We start from the raw sequence: 19,356 nt of genomic DNA, 5'->3' as shown, positions 1-19,356 counted from the left end.
GGCTGCCCACTGGAAATACCTGGGGTGGGGGGGCTTCCAAAAATCCTGATGCCTGTCCCACGCCGAGAGGAGACCATGATTGCATTTGCCCTGGCTGTGGCCTGGGTTTGGGAATTTTGGAAAGGTCCCCAGGTGATTCAGTGTGAAGACAATTTTGGGGAACCTCTGGATTCGATGATTTCTAAGGCTGTATTCTGCTGTGACGGTCTGTGAGTCTGTGATTCTCCACATTTGCCTAGGGCCATCCCTGAGTATCAGTTCTATTTTTAGCAATTGCTAGGAAATAATATTCCAAAACTTTCCTAGGTGACCCATTTCAATGTCTTGCAATCATTTCAATCAGGATATATTTTCTTTATGTCTAATCTAAATTCCTGCTGCAGCAATTTAAGGCACGATGGGCAAAGAGAACATGTAGTTCTGATTGAATTTGTTGCTGAGCTCCTTGCATGAACTTACTGCACAGGCTTCGGTCATTTTTCACTCCTGACTAACTTCTCTACTTACCAGATCTTTACCTAGCAAGTTCCTTGTCAAGGTTCTAATTGCGAAGGAGAAATGCAAGTTTACTTTTTGCTCTATCGCCCAGAGTATATTTTCCAGTTTCTGCCAAAATCATTCCTAGTTCTGTGTTCCTGTGACATTCTTTGGGACAGTATGTTTTCAACCTTTATTTTTCTTGACCTAAGAATAATAATTTCAAAGAGAAGATATCACTAGGATTGCAGCTTATCTCTAATAGATAAGCAGTCATCTTCTCTGCTTACTAAATACATATTTCAGTTTTTTCCTATTTCTGTCTGTCATTGATCATCTTAATTGGCTGCTAAATTAAATAACTTGTAATATTTTTTACATTTTATTTATATATATTTCATTATTGGTTGAATATTCCTTTCATGTTTTTATTATATTCTTCCTCCTCCCCAGATTTTCTCTATCATTCTTCAGTGTTTTTCTTTCCTTTATTAGTATACTTATTGAAGTTAACAGATTTCAGCAAAAATAATTACAAGGGACGTGTCGCACATAATTTTGGACAGATGCTCAAGGTTCAACTAAAATTATTGAAAATACTGTGCCGCTTAGAAAATAATTCTTTCCTGTGCTGAAAAAATATGGTCTGATGCTCTCTACAATTGTGCCAGAATTCAAAAAGGGTGAATGACGTGAACATAGGCTCTCTTTTAAAATTTTTCTTAAATAGGTCCCCATTTTAGCTCTGAACACTAGCTCTAAAGCCAACTTTGTTCTTTGTACATTTATGGACAGTTCGATGTGAACCCTTCTTATGTCTTGCTCTGCCCCATCCATTTGCAAATGAAAATAGAAACAGTTGCCTGTCCTGGTTACAGGATTCTGGGTACAGGGTCCTGATGAAATCTGAACTACACTGAAGGGATTGGCCCCACATCACAGCTGTGTCACATCTGGGTTTTAGCAGAAAGAATGCAGCCACTTGAGAAGTTGATGGTGCGTGTGTAATTAATACTGCCTCATTGTTAAACATGAGATTGATTGAGCAGCACTGTGATCCAGTAAAATCACTGCAATTCATCGGGCTTCTTCACGATTTTTATAGGATCTTTGAAATATTTTCAAAAGAACAGGAGCTTTTTCCATAAATCCACTGAATGATGCTGACGCTAAAGAACCTTTATGATTTGGCTTGAACCGTACTGTATGCTTTTTATCTCTTCTACACCATTGATGTCTAAGTTGTTTACGTGGTGAAATGTTGATGTTTCTAAAGCCTTGTCAAAGGAGGTTTCTCTCGTGTAAGATATGGATGAGCTGTGCACAGAACAGAAGGCATCTTCTGTTTCAGTTGAATAAGCACAAGTAGAGAGCTCTGAACATGTTGTGCCACCGTGTTCTCTGGGTCTGGGAAACTAACCAGGCACCTGCTCATGGCATTTGGGGGTGAAACATAAGCTAGGGAGAATGTAAGCTCATCTAGGAAGCTGAATTGATGCTCACAAATTGAATAGTGCCTTTATTTATTTGTTTAAAAAAGCATTACACTTGTTAAGTGACTATTCTTTTCCAACTCTACATTAGGCACTGGAAATCCCAAAATGAGAGAGAGCAATCCTTGCCTTCAATGTACTCAAAATCTGGTGGAAGATAATTAAAAATCCTAAAACAGGGACAGAGGAGGTTTCCTAAGAGCAGGCATCACACTCAGAGTTAAAAGAGGGAGTGGGAGCAGAGGGAGAAGGCATTCAAAGCAGAGGAAAGAAAACATGCAAATGCACAGAGGCACAGATGAGTGTCTGGCACAGGGAGGTCCTGCAGGGGTCATGGGGTAAGGTTAGAATGCAGGGTGGGGACGGAGGAGCAGTGGGAGATGAGAGCAAAAGCCAGGCAAGGGAGGCAACAGCCAGATCTATCATGCTTTCCTCCAGCAGGTTTGTGTGGACCATGTACTGTGTGCCAAGCAGTGTGTTGTGCTAGATACTGGTTTTCTCCCACCTCACAGGCCATTCCTCCCCAGTCTCCTTTGCTGGCTTGTCCACTTGTGTGCGTCTACACTAGTCCCAGGACACAGACCTTGCTCCTCCTCATCTCCATCTTCTCCTTAACCATCTCTTTCAGTCCTGTGGATTTAAACACCACCTCTACCCCAATGGCTCTCAGTCCCCAGAGATCCCAAAGCAAATATTCAATTACTACTGATTCTGCCACTTGGGTTCTAGTATTCACTGTATATGTAACATGTCAAAAAAAGCAAACTCTTAAATCTCACATTCCAAACCTTTTCCTACCCCAGTTCAATAACAGAACCTTGATCTGCTCATACCAAAATCCTAGAAGACACTCTTCCTTCCCCTGCAGCCTCACAGCCAATCCAGTAGGGAGGACCTGTTGGAATAATGACCCAACTAAAGGATTCCAACCACATCTATTATCTACCCTACTTACACCTTCCTCCACACCAGCAGTATCCCTGGCAGTATCCACTGCCACAGCCTCGTCCCTTGTCTCCCGGCTTCCAGTCTTGCTCCCCTGAAGAACTCCAAGTTCTCTTCTCAGAGCATGCATCAGATCCTATTACTTCCCTGCTGATAGTGGCAGGTGAAATCTGCCAGTAGTTCCCATCACAAATAAAATGAGATCCAGAGTCCTTACTTATGGTCCACAGGACATGCTCTGACCCCTGCTATCATTCCGTGTTGTCCCTTCTACCCACCCAATGGGACATTCCAGCCACACTGGCTTTTCTGTCCCTTTGTCCCTCCAAACTCATGCCCATCTCCATATTCTCTGCCCACAGTGCTTTCACTTACACATCAGCACCTTTAAGGGGTCTTCCTTGATCACTAAAAGAAGTCTTCCATAATTGTCCTATGTAATTATTTCTTAAAGTGCTGTAATTATCTGAACTTATATTACTCATTTATCTGTATTTTTATTACCATATCCTTCAGCTTAACTGGAAACTCCATGAAAGGGTGGACTTTATCGTGTTTACTGTTGTGTCTCCACTCCCCAGAATGGCGCACAAACTGCGCTCAGTACAAATGAAGGAAAAGTACAGAATTTATGTGAGTTTAGATGGCATTGAAAAGTAAAATTCAAGCTCCTGTTGAATGTACCCAAAGAGTTCTGTTTATTCTCTTCAGTATAAGGCATTAGCACAATAGCATGACTTAATAGTCTAGCCCTCATTTGGACATTCCTGCCCTATTTTCTTTGGGAAAACTTGACCAAGTAGCGATGTTTATGACTTTGTAACAGCTAGACTGAGGGATGTGTCCCACTTACATTTTTAATGTAAAAAACGTGATGTTGAATTACAGTATATTCAAAGAAAAAACAATACAAAACCCTAGGAACAATTAAGTCTTAACTCAAAAACCACTAATTTATGTCAACTGCTTTTTAAGCTATACCTGATTTTGTAAACAACTTTGAATAATCTTCTTGAAACTGGAATTTTTCCTGAATCTTATTTAGAGTCAGATCCTTCTGTTTCCTTATCTCAAGTCCAAAGGGAAGAAAAATCAGAATCATTACATCACAATCTATCACCTGCCTGGATGAATCCCACCTCTTACACCAGAAAGAGTAGATTTTTCTCTTCTCAAATGAGAAAGCGTCTTCCTTCAACAAGATTATCAGAGTCTAGATTTGCTGATTAGTTTTGAGACTATGGTTTCCATAACAACCAATACGTTTAACAGCCTGTGTTGAAATTTTTTTTCTCCTTAAAAGCCTGTCACTAGAGAGCAAACTACATCAGAACACTGAGGGGGGATAATGGTTTATATATATATATATGGCATTTTCTTCTTGGTAAAATGAATCAATGCATAGGTTAAATTATTTATTTTTCAAATCTCTTATTTTGAGATACATTTATTTGCTGTTACCCTACCATGCTCTCACATTGTTAGGCATCTGTTATTTGTCAAGCCTGCACTTAGTTTTGCACATATGCTATCACATTTAATTCTCAAAATAATCTTAAGAGTTAAATAGTGGTAACCCATTTGTAGAAGGAGAAATTACCCAAAGGTGCATAGTAATACATTAGTAAGTAGGAACAGTCAGAATTCAAACTCAAGCCTTGCAATCCAAGGACAGTGACTAGAAAGTACATAATACTGCCTTTCTCCAGAGATTTTAAGTAGAATAACATTAGTGGATCTAAAATTTAAATCTCTTTATTCCGAGTGAAACTTGCACAACTCATCAGAAGTAAATGAATTTATACCTTCAAGATAAGGGACTGTTAACACTTCTTTAAGAAAAGCTGCCATAAAAGATCTGCATTATTCTTTAATAAACTTGAAGTTGGCTTCATGTGTTTTAATGATGTATCAATATATAGAGGCAACCCTGGTACATCCAAATTAAATGCGATTTAAGGGAAATTTAATTTTCTGAATTTTATTTCTCTGATTTTAACCTGCTCTTAACTCCTCTGTCTCAGTTTTCATTGACATAATCGAAGAAACAAAACACAGGTGGAAAAAAATCTTTCTCAGTACTGAATGATAGGAATGGATACCACTAAAATGCCAAAAAGTATGAAGAATTTCTAAGAATATTCTAAGATTACTTCTGAAATAAAACGCATGTAATATCTTTATTAACAATCAAGGTCTAAAACTTGATTTTTCAGCAAATACTGGGAGGCTAAAGTACAAGTTGAAAGGAGTAAAAAGGATAAATAATCGCTCATCTTAAATGAAGGAATTCAATATTACATTGGTTATTGATACAGTAGAGAAGTAAAAGGTCAAAATTGTTTTTAATTGAACTGTAACTACTAATACAGTAAAAGTTAATGTAACACTTTCAATTTAATAAAGGACAAAACAGGAGAAAGTATGGCAGTATGGCTGGTGATGGAGGAAAGAGCCAAAGTCAGTCCTCTTATCTCAGTTTCCACAATAAATATGAATTAGTTAAATTCTTCTGTTAGAAAACAAAGATACTCTTACAGTTTCAAATATAAATTACAATTATATGTTTTTTAAAAGAAATTCATCCAAACAAAATTATACAGAAAGCATAATTACACAGAAAATTAGTAATAATGAGATGGGCAAAGCTATACTAGACACAATACTAGATAAAGTAGAATTCAAGCCAAAAAGGAGTAAATGGAATATGGACAGTTTACACTGATTACAAGTAAATTTTATATTGAAGATATAAGAACTATGAATTTTTATGCGTTGAATATATAACCAAACATAGAAAATAAAAAGTTGAAAGTCCAAAGAAAGGTCTACAATATGGTAGACCAGGTATCCTTCAGTCTTCTACTGTAAATATTAATATTCAAACACAAATATTGAACATCTTTTTAAGTGTGTGAATTAGCATTAACCAGAGTAAGAGAAGTTCCCAGAGGCCAAAAATGTGAAGTAGGAACATAAATTCAGAATAAAAACTAACACTAGCAGCTACCTTAAATTATCTGTTAATGCCATTTACTTGCAGCTAAGGATTTTAACAGTCACATAGTTGATAATAAACAAAATCTTGGACCTAAAAAAAGTGGAGAGTTAAGTTTTTTACAATCCAGGGTACTTGAAAGCCCACACTTTAAAGAAGGATAAATTGGGGGAGGGGGAGTGTGTATTAATTATTGATAATAGATAAGGATACAGTAACAGAGCAGAAACTTTGAGGAATTCTAAAAAAATATAGAATTGGTTAAGGGAGTTCCCCTAAGAGAATGTGGAACAATGAGCAGTCCTCAGGCAAATTAGGCTATAATTCATACGTGCATGGTCCTAAAAGTATTAAGCCAAGAATTCAATTTAAAGCAGCCCCTCATATTGGTACCTCCAGCCATTTGCCCAATATGCATACATACACAGACAAACACACATACATACACACAAACACATACACACGTGTGTACATTAAACCACACATATATGACACATAACATATGCACATATATGATACACATACATAAATATACATGTACATAAACACATACACATTCTCTGTAAAGGAATGCTTCTCAAGCCAAATTTATCTGTGAAAATTTCCTAAAATACTTTAAGTTAAAAGTTGGATATCTCAAAACACACAAGAAGGGAAACAGTGAGAGTCAGAAAAACAAAAGATCATACCTCAACGACTTGAGAATTATCAGATATAGAATGTAAAAGAGTAATGTTTCATATATTTAAATAAAAGAGGGAATTGAAAAATATCATTAAAAGAAATGACTGTCAATAGTAACTGGGCAAATTTGAAAAAAATAGAACTTTAAGAAAAAATGGTTGCAATTAGTGTCTAAATTTTTGTGTTTTTCAGGTGGATAAATATATGTATTAACTTTAGACTCTGATGAAATATGCATGTTAAATTTTTAAGGGTAATCACAAAAATGATAGAATGCATGACTTACAATCTATTGAAGGAGAAAAAATAGAAGTAAGGAAGTTTTTAAAATGTAGTCATTCCAAAAGATGGTAGAAAAGGAGAAAAATATTTTAGAAAGGTAGACCAAATAGAAAGAACAAAATAAGATGGAGAAATCTATCCACATACATCAGTTATTGTGTAAATTATCCCATCTCTCCAATTAAATGACAAAGATTAGCTGACTAGATTTAAAATAAAACTAATTCTAGACTGTTTATAAAAGACACATCAGAAACATTAGGACACAAAAAGTCTGAAAGAAAAATCGTGGAAAATATATACCAAGTAAACTGACATAGAAAGCTGACATAGCTATTAGTATCAGATAAAAGAAAAAAAAAGACTTTAAGGCAAAAGCAATACTAAAGGCAACAAAGATTTCTAACATAAAAGGCTCAGTTCACAGGAAGATAAAACCATCCCAAACTTGCATAAGACTGAAAAGATATAATCAAAATGTATAAAGCAAAAATGGTTAAAACTAGAAGGAGAAATAAATAACTCTACCATTTTAACAGATATTTTAATATACCTCTCTAAGAAATTGGTATCATGCAGAAAGAGATCAGTAAAAACACAGGATTTAATCTAGTGGCCAAATATAAAACACTACACACAACTGCAGAATATACATCCTTTCCAGACACACCTAGAACAGTTCCAGATTTGATCATGCCATACAGCTAGGTCTCAACACATTTCAAAGAATTTGTTTCATGTAAATCATGTTCTCTGGCCACAGTGCAAAACTCCATGTATTTGGTCATTTAAAAACACTCTTCAGAATAACTCATGACCTCAAAATAGATTATAATGGAAATTAATAAATTCTTCCAACTGAGTAGTGCCAAAATTCTATAAAATGAAACTTGCAGAATATTGATAAAGCAATACGTGTAAGTAGCTAGATACACTTACATACTTTAGGAGAGGAGACTGAACATTGGTAGATTAAGCATCAACGTAAGACAACTAAAAAGTTAGAGAACAATGAACCCAAAGAAAATAGAAAGGAAGGAATAACAGTAACAGTAGCAGCAGGAATAAATAGAAAACATATAATAGAGAGGAACAAGAAAGCCAAAAACAGGGTTTAAGATGAATAAAATTGATAAACTTCTGATAATGTTGGTTAAGAAAAAAGAGAAAAGGCACAAATAAGTACTATTAAAAGTGAAATGGGAGGCATAGCTGAAGATGAAACAGACTTAAGATGGTTTAAAAAGAAAGTCAGAAGTTGAAAAATTTAGAGAAACGAAATAATTCTCAGTAGAATATAATTTACCAGTACTGACTCAGGAAGAAATATGCAACCTGAATTGTCCTATGACCATTAAATAAATTGAATCATTAAAAGTCTTCCCACCAGCCAGAGACAGGTTTACAAATTTTCTAGCAACCAGGAATATAAATATGAGAAAAAAGAAAGCTCAGCATCTTAGTGGCCACTGCGGCAAAAATAATTATTTTTTTTTAATGACAATACTCAGTATTAGTGGAAGAATGGACTTGTGTGATATTTCAGAAAGGCAATTTCAAAGTATACCAAAAGCTTCCAAATGTTTGTGCCTTTTGTCCCAGCAGCTTAATAATCCTAGAGAAATAATGACTCTTGCATAAGGATACATGCCCAAGGATATTTGATACAAATTTTTATAATAGCAATAGTAGGAGAAGGTGAAATGTATTGAGATAAATCTGTATAATGGGATACTACAGGGTCATTAAAATGATGTAATAGTTGTATATTTATTGACACGCGTTAATGTCCATAATTAAAGGTTAAACAGTCACATACAGTAAAGTTCCACTTCCACAATAATGAAATACTACTACTCAATAAATGCTAGCTATTACAATTATGTTCCAGCTACTCTGCTAAATATTTTGTAAGTATTATGAAATTTACTCCTCACAACTACCCTATGAGGTAGTATTTGACTCCTTTTTATGGATGAGAAAACTGGAGCTTAGAGATGGAAGTAACTGGGCCTAAGACTGAGTGTTAATGAGCAATCGGTTTTATACATAAACGTAGGGGAAAAACCTAAATTAAGATACATCAGAGTGCTCCCAGTTGTTATATCTAGATAGTAGAATAAGTAGGGTTATTTTTTCTTTTTGTTCATCTATTTTTTCTCTGATTTGCCTACCAGGAAACAGTATTACATAATTTAAAAAATATTTTTAAAGTATTTTATTTTAAAAAAATCAACCCCAAAACAAAAGCCCAAATGAAATAAAAGCCCTGTCCTCTCATACTTTGGGTTTAAGGAATACTCTAAAAATACCCTCTTGGTGGGGAGTGTATGGCTCAGTGGTAGAGCAAATGTTTAGCATTCATGAGGTCCTGGGTTCAATCCCCAGTGTCTCCATTTAAAGAATAAATAAATAAAACTAATTACCCCCCCCAAAAAATTTTTTTAATAAAATAGTTGTTTAAAAATCCTTCAATACTCACTTACTCTAGTTTGAAAGATCTGGGTGATCCCTAATTTAAATACATTTTAATCCTTTTATTTCCTGCCATCTGGGCAGTTAGTAGGCTCTGGGGAGTTCCCATACAAAAACAGCATGTTTATAGTTTATTATCATTAAATACTTAGTTAAAATGTGGGACTACAATTATCTCTGAAAACAACCTTTTAATTATTCAAATGCCATGACAGCACAGCTTAGATGCAACAATTGACCTTTACATTTCTCTTGAGTCAGCAATGTTCTTCATATTCTAAATATTCTTTTAAAAAATAAATCACAAGCTCTGTCTCCAAGGGAAAAAAAGGAGGGGGGCCCTAATGCAGTTTTGTCCTTAAAGAACTTAAACGGGGTTGTTTATGCTTGACTAGTTAGCAGCATCCATTAGTTTTTTTTTTCTATTTTTTTAAATTGAAGGTTAGTCAGTTTACAATGTTGTGTCAATTTCTGGTGTACAGCATGTTTCACTCATACACATACATACATATATTCTTTTTCATTATAGGCTACTACAAGGTATTGAATATAGTTCCTTGTGATATACAGTATCAACTTGTATACCTATTTTATATAGACTAGATAGTATCTGCAAATTTCAAACTCCTAATTTATCCCTTCCCACTCCCTTTACCCCCTGATAACCATAAGTTTGTTTTCTGTGTCTGAGTCTGTTTTGTTGATAAGTGTCTCCTTTTTTTTTTTTTAATATTCCACATATTAGTGATACCATATGATATTTTTCTTTCTCTTTCTGGCTTACTGCACTTAATATGACAATCTCCAGCTCCATCTGTGTTGTTGCAAATGGCATTATTTTATTCTTTTTTATGGTTGAGTACTATTCCTGTGTGTGTGTGTGTGTGTTTGTGTATACATGTACACACATATAGATATACCACAACTTCTTTATCCAGTCATCTGTCAATGGACATTTAGGTTGTTTCCATGTCTTGTCTATTATAAATAGTGAGCAGCATCCATTATTGATTGATATTTTGTGTCACATCTCTTCGGATTTTAATCATACAAGAAAAGTGTTTTGGAGAGAGTATAGTTCAGTGGTAGAGCATGTGCTTAGCCTGCACAAGGTCCTGGGTTCAATCCCTGGTACTGCCATTAAATAAATAAATAAATAAAAACCTAAGACCTCCCCCACCAAAAATTTGTTTAAATAAATTGAAATGTGAAATTATTTTTAAAGTGTTTTTATTAATAAAAAAAAAATAACATCACCTAACTGTGGTGTTACTCTTCACAGTTTACAGAGAAAGTTCCCAAATTTTGGAAATGAAAAAAGATTATTTGATTTGGTGACATCACACCCCTAAGGACTGGTGGCACCAGGACAGGAGTCCACATCTTATGACTTCTGGTCTATAATACTTCTCAACAATCAAAAAAAATCCTCCCAAGTGACTGTGAGTTCCTTGAGGTCAAGAGCCATCCTTTTTTAGCTTTGTAATCCAAGAACAAAGCATGGACCTAGAATCTAAAATTTAATATGTGTTGAATTTATTTGAGCTACCCAGTCTATTCTCTGACTGTTTTCCTATAGACAGACTTTTCAGTTAGTCTTTTTAAAAGCCACAATGGCCAAGAAAAATATATTCTTGCATCCAGAGTCTAAGAAATCATTTCAAAATAAGGCATAGTTCTCTGAATATGGACTATAAGAAAACACAAGCCATTTGACACCTCACCAGTTGTTGCGGGACTAATCTGATGATAGTAGAGTGGAGAAGCACAGGCTGGAGTCAAGGAGATCTCTGTTCAGATCTCAGTTCTGCATACTGAGCCGTTGCCCTTGGACAAGTTATTTCAGCTCTGTGATGTCAGCTTCCTTGTTTGTAAAAATAGAAATAATGCACATAAGCCCATTTGAGGAATTAAATGAGAGTGCAAGAAAGGGTACATCTCAGTAAGGTAGGGGAACCGTTCATCCACAACTGGTATTTGTTGCATAAACAAATAGGCAGTAGGTCTCTTGGCTAGCGTTTCAATTAATGGGCAGAACTTGCTAGGGCGAGAGTGAAAAAAACTTCATGGAATCTTCTACTGCCCATTCAAACGCCATTTGTGATCTAGCCTCTGACTGAAATAAAGGAAATTTAGTGACTCACAGCTCTGGAAATAAGTCTGAAATCAAGGTGTTGGCAGGGCCATGCTCCCCCTTAATCCTCCAGGGTGGATCCTTCCTTGCTTCTTCCTGTTTCTGGAAGCCCCAGGTGTTCTTTGGCTTGTGGTAGCATAACTCCAGTCTCTCCCCCAGCTTCACATGTTCTTCTTCCCTCTGTGTCTGTGTCTAAATTCCCTTCTTATAGGGACATCAGTGATACTGGATTAAGGGTCCACCATAAGAACCTCATCTGAACTTGATTACATCTGCAAAGGCTCATTTTCAGATAAGATCACACTCACAGATACCAGAGGCTAGGACTCCACCATATCTTTTGAGGAAACACAATTCAACCTAAAAGAGTTCCATCAATTTTGCAGTCAGTCTAAGATGATACAAAGTCCTCCAGACACTTTTGGTCTCAAGAACAGTGTTGTTTCAATAACTAAGATATCCAGTCCTCTCTAATAATTGTGTGCCTCCTTCCATATTTACGATTTAGAGCTCCTTGCCTCCCTGAACTAGGAGCACCTTCAGGCCTGATCCTTTTAGTGGGGAAGCCACCAGGAGAATGTTCTCTCTCCCGGCTCTGCTTCCTCCACCTCAGCTCAGTAGTCAGAGTTTCTGAGCCCTCCAGGGTGGGACCAGAGCAGTGAGGACTAGGGGAAGGAGCCTAGCTTTATTTACATGGCAGGTGCTGGCATGCCCTGCACGGGTGTTTTCTGTGTCCAGTGAATGTTTAACACAAGCACATCCTCTCATGTTCTGCTTGTGTGGGTCTCTCAGAGATTAGCTAGGAATAGCCAGCTGCAGTTCCAATGACAAGGTCACCAATCCTCAACCTTCCAGGAAATCCTTTGGGGTGGAATTTAAGATGGCTCCGGGTTGGCTCCCCGCCTGGTGGCCCAGACCTGGTCATAAGAAACAAACATCCTTGGCCATTCACTTTGTGAAAATGCTGTCCCCAGCCCCTTCAAATTAGCCATAAAAGGATCCTAATCCTGTAAGGATAACAGGCTGAATCTTGGGGGGTATATATAGAGAGAGAGGGAGAAAAATTTTATTTATATTTACAAAACTATTCCTTTTACAAGTCCTGCACAGGTAGTCAGGCACCTATTGTTTCATTCTTTTTTCCTTTCCTTTTCTTGGAACCACAGCCAAAACTTCAACTGAAAGAGTCCCATTTTAACATTCCATCGCAGTTTCCTTCATTCCTGATAGAGAAGAAGCTGAATGCAGTATCAGTGACCTTGTGTTTATAAACAGAATGAACTTGGTTTGTCTCAGAAAATTAAGTGACAAGAGACAAGCAGAAGGGCTCTGTTCTGCTCTTTTCTCCAACCAAGATAATATTTGCCAAGCAACAACCTTGATTGATCCTTAACGTTAAAGACAAGTTAGAGCTGCAGAGCAGGATGAGGGAAACAAGGTTGCATTAATGAAAAAGGTGTAAGGACAGGAATTAGGAGCTGTGGGTCTGGCCCTGGGTTGGTTATTAACTAGCTACTGACCTTGTAGAAGTCACTTATGAAGGTCAAATAAGTTAATACACTTGAAAGCTCTTTAGAAATTATATATATTCAGGGTGGCAATACTGTTATATTGTTGCTTTCAGTAAGAAGCAGTGCAGTTTTGTCACTAAATCCTTTTAATTTCTTCACTTAGAAAATCTCTGACTCAGTCTTTTCTCTCTGTTCCCTTTGCAATCACCCTCGTCTCAACCTGAATTTCTACAATAGCCTCCTGATTTGTCTCTCTTCTCCCCCAGTCCCGCTCGCACATTTCATCCCCATAGGGAAAGGTTGACTAGATGCTCCTGAGGCTTCTTTCTTCCTGTTGTGATGCTCAGGTTCTATGAGATAATAAACAGGAAAAGAAAACATGGCTGTTCCTTTCCCTACCTCACTTTATCCCTAGTCTTGGCTATAATTCAGATAAGGCACTTGGCTTAACGGCTCACTGTAAGATAGATAAATAAGTAGATAGGCAGGTGGGTGGATAGTTATAAATGCATAAAACTGAGGGGGAAAAAACAGTTAAGCAAAGCTGGGGATTTTTCAGCTACTTCATAGTTGCAGTAACTCCACAAACACGCCAAAGATGGTTGTATTTACTGTTACAACATGACTGTGTGTATGTGTTTACTCTCACTTGCTCTCATCTGTGGCAATGTGGCTTCCACCCCTATTCTATGGACATTGCTCTGGACAAAATCCTCAGGTCTCCATCACTGTCCGCACTCATAGATGCCCTTTAGCCTAACTTAACCTCTTTGCAGCATTTCACGTTGTAAGACACTTCCCCCACTTAAGGGTTCTCTTCCTTTGGATTTTCTGAACCCATCCTCTTTCTCCTTCTCGAGTGAGTTCTTCCTCCTCTGCCTATTCTTGTTGCTGATGTTCCCTGGGCTGCAACCCTGGGCAGCCTGCTCTCCTCTCCTGACACCTCTCACTGGGTGAATGCATCCTCCCGTGTGATTCGTCACCACTCACACGGTGATGACTCCAAAATCCACATGCGCGGCTCTGACTTTCCTCCTGAGACCCAGACTCACAGCCTACTCAACATCTGTGCTCAGTCATACCAAAGACATTTTCAGCCACACATATCCAGATCTGAGCTCTTAACTATAACCCTACTTCACCTCTTCTATTCTTTAACTCAGGGACTAGAATCTCCCAAATGAGAAGCCTCGTATCTCTCTGTTTCTTTCTGTCTATCTCTCTTTCCTTCTCCCCCCACTCCCCCTCCGCACACAACATCTCTCTCTCCTCCAGCACCTAATCAGACACCAAGTCCTCTCTCTCAAATCCACCCATTTCTCTCCATCTCCCCTGCCAACACACTACTCTGGTCATCGTCACTTCTTAAACAGACAGTGACCTTGTAATTGTCTCCCTGCCTCCAGAGTGGAGACTGGAATGCCCCTACTCACTCCATTCTCTTCATTTCAGGGAAAGTAGTCTTTCTAAAACACAGATCTGAATGAAGACTTCCCACTGCTCTTATAGAATAGAGTCCAAACTCATGGTCCTAGTTTCATAAGGTCCTTCATGATTTGAACCATACTTGCCTCTACATCCGCAATTCTGACTCCCAGCTTGATGTCTACACTGGCATCATAATACCTTGTGAGTTCCCAGAATAGGCCATGTTATCTTCCTTCTAGCTTTTGCACATGCTGTCTCTCCTATCAGAAATGTCCTTTCCTCACCCCATTACCTGGCTAGCTTTTGTTCACTCTTAGAGTCTCAGTTGGCTTCCCCTGCTTCTAGAAAAGATCCCTGAACTCTTAAGTCTAGGTTGGGTTCCCCTCCTCTTTGTTTCAGACCACCTCCCCCCCCCCTTATCTTGCAGCCCTGAGTTGCACTGATCTGTGCCCCACCAGACCGCACACCGAGGCAGGATCAGCGTCTGTCTTGTTCACTGCTCTACCCTAGTGACTAGACCATTGCCTGTTACAGAGCAGGCTTGCCAATAATTTTGCTGCCCGAGTGAATTAAATGTGCAAGTATATATAGTAAATTACTTTGCAAAGATGCTCCCCCTCAGATTTTATGAGTTACCTCAATGGAAGAGGTTACATATGAAAAAATCCATTTTATAAAGACATTAGAAAAGCAATACTATCTTGTCTCTCTAAGTATCTTTTTAAACAGTGTTGTTCCTGGCCTTTTAAAGTGTGTTCCTAATTACATAACAGCTCCTGAGAGCAATGCAGGTATTCTCATTTGTTAAAGTCCAGCAGATCTTGCCAGGACAATCTAATAATTGAAAATAGATGACTGTCAATCTACCTATAACCTCCTCTACATTTTTCATTAGGTTCTGTAGAAAAGAGCGTTCCAACAGCAGATTTTCTCCTGAGCCGTAGAGTGTCTGAACTGGCATTTTACTGGGCTTCGCTTCTGTGCTTTGATACTGAGAATGAGGCAGCTGCTGCCAAGACCCTAGATCCAATGCCTAGTATCCTTGGCAGAGAAAATATTTCTCTAGTTCTAGCCAAATAAATCCTCGCAGGCCAATAAATCAATACACAAGGAGAATGTGTGATAATTTTGACCATCTGGCATTTTTTTTAAGGCACCAGTGGGTATGACAGAAACTGCCTACCTCCACAGAAGCTATGAACTCCACAGCTAGCTGGATGTTAGCTCAAGGTGGCGTGAACACTGTCCCCTCCCCACGTGACGACACCACCCTGACCCAGGGAGGGGATGCCCCCAGCAGCTCGTCAGAATCCTTGCCTTGCCATTGAGTCACCCGGTTGATTTCAGGGTTAAGGAACGCATCTTCCACCGTTCTCCTTCCTAGTACCCTCTTAAGATGGCAGACTGGGTCACAGTGGTTGCCCTGGTGTGAAGACCATCAGGTGGTCAAAAGAGAAAATCAAAATATCAGTGCAATATGATCAATACAAAATGAGTGAATTTTTAATCTGACTTTTCCTGTCGAAATGACAGGCCTAGGTTTTCTTCCTTAGATATCCTGACAGGATGGGGGAGGCAGTGTCTACCTGGGCATTAGATATGCAGTTAAATTCGTTATCACCAGGAAATACTGTTACAGAGGAAACTGCTTCTAAAACAGTCCCTCTGGTGGCCTTGCCCTGCATTGAAGGAATGCAGTGGAGGAAAGAACCAATTTACATGTCAGTTTACAAAGGTTGCCTTAGTTGTAGGTTTGAATGCTTCCCCAGGGTGAGCTTTATGTTTTGAACCCAGTGCTTTACGTTTTTCAAGACACTCAGAGCTCATAGCAGCCCTATCAGTAAGTGTTACTCCCATTTTAATGCGGGAAAACTGGGACAAAGAGATTCGGTGACCTACTCAAGGTCGCACCACTATTAGGTGGCGGAACTGGGATAATGACCAGGTCTAACCCCAGAACTCCTGCTCTTAATCGCTATTCCCAGCATAAAGAGTGTTTGCATGTTTTGCAGGCCCTGAACCAACTACAGAACTTCAAAGTTGTTGGTGACCAGAAAATAATTCTTTTATCAAAGATTTTTCTCTCATTTATGTTATTTTAAAAGCCACAACAATGAGGGAAAATCAAAAAGTTGGGGAGGAAAGGTCAGAAAATACCCAGAAATCCTACTGCACTAAGAAAGTAACTGTTGCCACTTTGTCATGTTTCTTCCAGTCTTTGTCCAACCTGTATACATAATTATACATAGTTTCAAAAGCCATTGTAAATGACTAGTTACTACTGAAATGGTAAATACGTCAAGTTGCCTTCTGAAAAACATACAAAAATTATTTTAATTCTCCCTTCCACATTCTGGGTTTCATTTCCCCTTCTGGAACAACAACAAAATCTTGACGAATTCTGATTCACACAGCAGATGTGAGGCTCAGAGAACCTGCTGGCGAATTGGAGACGAGTCTCACTGGAAACAATCACATAAAAACAATGTGTGGTAATTTCCTATCCCTGATAGCTTCTAAGGATGTTATACCAGATTTATCCCACCAAACAGCTCTGTCTCAGGTGCTCACGCTCTGGGTCTCTAGATCAGCATTTTCCAAGCTATGTTCTAGAGAACCCTAACACTGCACCACACACACATGCACACACACGCGTGCATGTGAGTTTCACGGTAATTAACATTTAGGGATTACTGCTTATATACCCCTCTTAGAGATTTTTAAATCCACATTAGTATATGAAGATCCCAAGAAGTCATGCAGAAAGAAACCTGCTCACTTTTGTCCAGAAGTTGCAAATTCAGTTACCTTCAGGAGCAAGGCAGGAAAAGTCATGATCTGGTGATGACAGTGATGAAGTGGAAACCATGTGTACCACCCGAGAATTGCTGCTTCTAGACGTGTGGGCTTGATATTAACAGATCTTTATGGAATTTCTGAAATCTGCGAGTTTTTTAATTGAAGTATAGTTGATTTATAATGTTGTTAGTGTCTGCTGTACAGCAAAGTGATTCAGTTATATATATTCTTTTTCAGATTCTTTTCCATTATAGGTTATTACAAGATACTGAATATAGTTCCTTGTGCTATACAGTAGGATCTTGTTTATCTATCTTATACATATTATTGTGTATCTGTAAATCCCAAACTCCTAATTTATACCTCCCCACCACCCTTTCTCCTTTGGTAACTATAAGTTTGTTTTCTATGCCTGTGAGTCTATTTCTGGATTGTAAATAAATTCATCTGTATCATTTTTTTAGGTTCTACATATAAGTGATATCAAATGATATTGGTCTTTCTCTGCTGACTAACTTCACATAGTATGATAATCTCTATGTCCATCCATGCTGCTACAAATGGCATTATTTCATTCTTTTTTATAGCTGAGTAATATTCCATTATATATATATATATATATATGCCACATCATTATCCATTCATCTGTTGATGGAAACTTAGGCTACTTCCATGTCGTGGCTATTGTAAATATGCTACTTGAACATTGAGGTGCCTTATCTTTTCAAATTAGAGTTTTCTCCAGATAAATGCCCAGGAGTGTGATTCCTGTATTATATGGTAACATTTTTATTTTTTAAGGAACCTCCATACTGTTCTTCATAGTAACTGCACCAAATTACATTCCCACCAACAGTGTAGGAGGGTTTCCATTTCTCCACACCATCTCCAGCATTTATTATTTGTAGACATTTTGATAATGGCCATTCTGACTGGTGTGAGGTGATAGCTCATTGCAGTTTTGGGGGTTTTTTTTGTTTTTTCAGAAGTAACACATATTTCTCAGTTATGGGGGCTTCTGATTATAGCTTTGATTTACATTTCTCTAATAATTGGAGATATTGAGCATCTTTTCATGTGCCTGCTGTGGTCATCTGTATGTCATCTTTGGAGAAATGTCTGTTTAGGTCTTCTGCCCATTTTTTGATTGGATTGTTTGGTATTTTTTGACATTGAGCTATATGAGTTGTTTGTATATTTTGGAAATTAATCTCTGGTCACATAATTTGAATATTTTCTCCCATTCCATAGTTTATCTTTCCATTTTGTTGGTGGCTTCATTTGCTGTATAAAAGTTTTTAAGTTTAATTAGGTCCATTTGTTTATTTTTGCTTTTATTTCCATTACTCTAAGAGATGGATCCAAGAAAATATTGCTGTGATTTACATCAGAGTGTTCTGCCTATGTTTTCCTTTAGGAATTTTATAGTCTCTGGTCTTACATTTAGGTCTTTAATCCATTTTTAGTTTATTTTTGTATATAGTGTTAGAGAATAATCTAATTTCATCCTTTACATGTCACTGTCCAGTTTTCCCAGCACCACTTATGACTGTCTTTTCTCCATTGTATATTCTTGCCTCCTTTTGTATTAATTTTGTATCCTGCAACTTTACCAAATTTATTGATGAGTTCTAGTAGTTTTCTGGTGACTTCTTTAGGATTTTCTATATATAGTATCATGTCAACTGCAAATAGTTACAGTTCTACTTCTTCCTTTACAATTTGGATTCCTTTTATTTCATTTTATTCTGATTGCTGTGGCTAGGACTTCCAAAAGTATATTGACTAAAAGTGGTAAGAGTGGGCATCCTTGTCTTGTTCCTGATCTTAGGGGGAATTCTTTCAGCTTTTCACCATTGAGTATGATGTTACCTGTGGCTTTGTCATATACAACCTTTATAATGTTAACATAGGTTCTCTCAATGCCACTTTCTGGAGAGTTTTTTTCATCATAAACGGATGTTGAATTTTATCAGAAGCTTTTTCTGCATCTTTTGAGATGATCATATGATTTTTATTCTTCAGTGTGTTAATGTGGTATATCATCTTGATTGATTTGCAGATATTGAAAAATCCTTGCATCCTTGGGATAAAACCCACTTGACCATAGTGCATGATCCTTTCACTGTA

The 19,356-nt window shown here is 37.6% G+C and overlaps 1 protein-coding gene across 21 annotated transcripts in view; it reads left to right on the top strand.

Annotated features, from left to right (window-relative positions):
• The window catches only part of PEX5L (peroxisomal biogenesis factor 5 like), a 622,944-nt gene that overhangs the window by 576,257 nt on the left and 27,331 nt on the right, over nt 1–19,356 (top strand). The gene's annotated exons all lie outside the window — the stretch shown is intronic.

This window comes from Vicugna pacos, chromosome 1, assembly GCF_048564905.1.
Source record: "Vicugna pacos chromosome 1, VicPac4, whole genome shotgun sequence".
Taxonomy (NCBI): domain Eukaryota; kingdom Metazoa; phylum Chordata; class Mammalia; order Artiodactyla; family Camelidae; genus Vicugna; species Vicugna pacos.
The sequence above is the reverse complement of the archived record's forward strand: the minus strand, read 5'-3'. Positions and strand labels throughout refer to the sequence as shown.